The sequence below is a fragment of the Adiantum capillus-veneris genome, chromosome 10 (genome assembly GCF_014529385.1).
Source record: "Adiantum capillus-veneris isolate H3 chromosome 10, ASM1452938v2, whole genome shotgun sequence".
NCBI classification, from domain to species: Eukaryota; Viridiplantae; Streptophyta; class Polypodiopsida; order Polypodiales; family Pteridaceae; genus Adiantum; species Adiantum capillus-veneris.
In genome coordinates this window covers 5,634,849-5,638,034 of record NC_140940.1, presented here as the reverse complement: position 1 = coordinate 5,638,034, position 3,186 = coordinate 5,634,849, and positions in this window count along the sequence as shown.

Sequence of the window (3,186 nt, the reverse complement as noted above, 5' to 3'; positions counted from 1 at the left end):
CCAAAAAGAGAACCCATTTTTGTAGCCGGTTGCTACATTCCTCATCATGATTTCCCTTTTTATGCTTGCATGGATAGAGATCAGCCATTTTTTTATTTAGAGGAGGACGTTGCTTATTTTAAAGACAAAGGTGATGTTATTGTCTTTGGGGATATGAATGCTCACACAAAAACTTTGCAACATGATACTCAACAATTTGATGTGCCATATATTTCAAGGGAGTTGGAGGAAGTTCACTTGTATGATCATACTTCAATGGATGAGAAAGAGATAGCTCACTATAAAAATTACTTTTACACATGCGTAATCTTGGCACTCATCATCTAGGAGGCTCGCTTGTGTGATTTTCCCATCTTTGTACCATCTTCTTTTGGAGATCCAATAAGTTCTTAACAATTTCTCTACAAGTTTCATGGTAGGTATCGATGTGTTTTTGTTTTAAACCTTAACCACATTGTAGGTCGAGACCTTGGTGTTGGCCATGTTCACACATAAAATTGAAGGGCTCCCAGTTATTCCATTGTATAATCGCCAGGCAAGAGATGTGGCAACCGACAATGAGGGTTTTGAATTTGACAGTGACATGATCCAAGAGCCACGTTGAGAGATGCCATGAATGTTAGATGGCCTCGGAGCACTATTTTGGCATGAAGTAGACAAGAGCAAGTTTTTTTTGGAATTAGGGTTACAGGAAAACACGCACATGTTGGAGAAGAAAAGAGAGCTCAAGGCACACAACAAAGAGTGTATTACTTAGTGTGCAATGGAAAGATGAGATAGCACTAGAGTGATGGGCGTATATACAATGCACTAGGGAAAAAACCTCCTAGTGAGGGAAAAAATTCCCCGACGGTCCTAAGTGTGTTCACGCACATCACTCCTTGCAACTGCAAATGCGGTCTCACTGTCAGTGTAGATAGTGTTGGAAGTACCCTGTCCAACACCCAAATCAGCCATAAGGCGTTTGATCCATACACACTCAAATGTGGCTATGAAGACTGCCTTGTACTCAGCTTCACAACTAGAAATGGCCACAGTAGGTTGCTTCTTGCTCAACCATGAGATACATGAAGTGTCAAAACAAACATGAAACAAAAACAACTCTTGGACACTCACGTGTCAAAACAACCAGCCCAATCTGAGTCCAAAAAAGCATGTAACTCTGGTGGAAATGATCTCCCCTTGGGATAAAACAAGGCAAGATGTAAAGTGCCACTCAAGTAGCGAAAAATCCTCTTCACAGCCTGCCAATGCTTAGACCCTCGGCTATGCATGAATCTGTTGACCTGTGAGATTGCAAACTAAATATCCAATCTCATGTTGCATACATAAATAAGGTAGCCAACAAAATTTTGGTAAAGAGTGACATCGATAGGATTACCAACATCATGAAGACTCAATTTCAAACCTGTCTCTATGGGAGTGGCAATAGGTTTGCAATCCTCAAGTCCAAAATTACATAGCAATGTCTCTATGTAACTTACCTGACACAAGGCAATACCACTACCACACTGCTTAAAATGTATGCCCAAGTAATGATGCAATAGCCCCAAATCTTTCATCTTGAAAGTAGCATTCAAATCAGCCTTAAATTCAGCAATATGTTTCTCATTTGGTCCAGTTATCAGCAATCATCCACATAGAGAACAACAATGAGAAGTACATCATTCTCACGCTCTGTTTGACTGTTATGAAAGCCTCATTTGAGCACTTGTCATTCCAAGCACGAGCATACAAAGCTTTCTTACATTTGCACACTTTATCCTCTTGTCCTTTCTTGACAAAACGGCAAGGTTGCGTTACATAAACTTCCTCAAATATGTCACCATTCAAGAAAGCAGTAACAATGTTTGACTGATGTACATCCCAACCAAAACGAGCTGCCAATGCACATAGAAAATGCACAGTAGTCATACGAAAAGTGGGAGAAAAAGTCTCTTCATAATCTATGCCTTTTTGCTGTGCATAACCCTTTGCAACAAGTCGAGCCTTATAGTGATCAATCTCACCATCCGGCTTGTGTTTCAACTTATAAACCCACTTTGTACCAATGGCCTTTTTGCCAAGAGGTAAATCACATAAAGTCCATGTGTCATTTTCTATAAGTGTATCATATTCTGATTTCATGGCAGCCATCCAATTTTTTGAATTTTATGCTTCATCGAAAGACAGAGGTTTCTCAACATCACATAAACTAGGCACAACCAAAGCATAACAATTTGATGCATAAGATGCATGGCGAGAACTTGAACGAGTATGATTATACAAAGGTGCATCCAATTTACTGCTAAGCAAAGTATGCACCCGCCATTTAGGCAGACCTCTAGCCTACTCATTCTCAATCCTTTTTGCATCAAGAACATCATGTACATTTGCATCAGTAATAGGCTGATCTGTAGTTTTCAGAAACCCCCATAGGCTGTACATTTGCCTCATTGGAATTTACATTCGAACTTCCACCACTGAAAAGAGGCAACAAAGTGTCATAAATGTCCTATGAGCTTACATTACTGTCTCTAGGACATGACAACAAGGGTTGAACAGAATCTTCCACAAACACAACATCTCATGAAACCAAGATGCACTTTTTTGCGGATGATACAACCTGTAACCTTTGCTTTTAGCACTATAACCAACAAAAATACAATTGAAAACCTTTCATCCATCTTTCCATCGTAAAATCCCCGATTTAGAAATCCCCAAACATCCAAATTGGAGTGTCTTTTTGTATCCACGCCGACAACTTAGTCTCCACTGAGGTTTCAGAGTCCAATTCTTGTATAGGTGTCCTCATGAAATCCTTGTAAGAATGGTTCTTCAAATTTACTCGGGTAATTGCTCCCACTTGTTTCAGGTAAAGATAATCATTTTCCCAATCCTGGATCAATTGTATTTGTCTCATGAATGGTCTTCCCAGGTTGATTTCACAGTTGAGTTTCTTTCCAAAATCTATAATGGCAAAAGTGTGTTGGTAGTCAATTCCACAGGATTTGACTATCATCTTTTTTAATAAGCCCATCGATTTCTCAATGTGTCCATCTACCAATTGCAGTTTCATCCTTGTTTTTCTAATTGATGGTTTCCATATGGCTTCCCAAAAAGCTTTTGCTGCTATGTCTATGCATGTCCCACTGACCAAAACAACCATGGTTGTTACATCATTGTATTGTACTGGAAGGGTCGTGT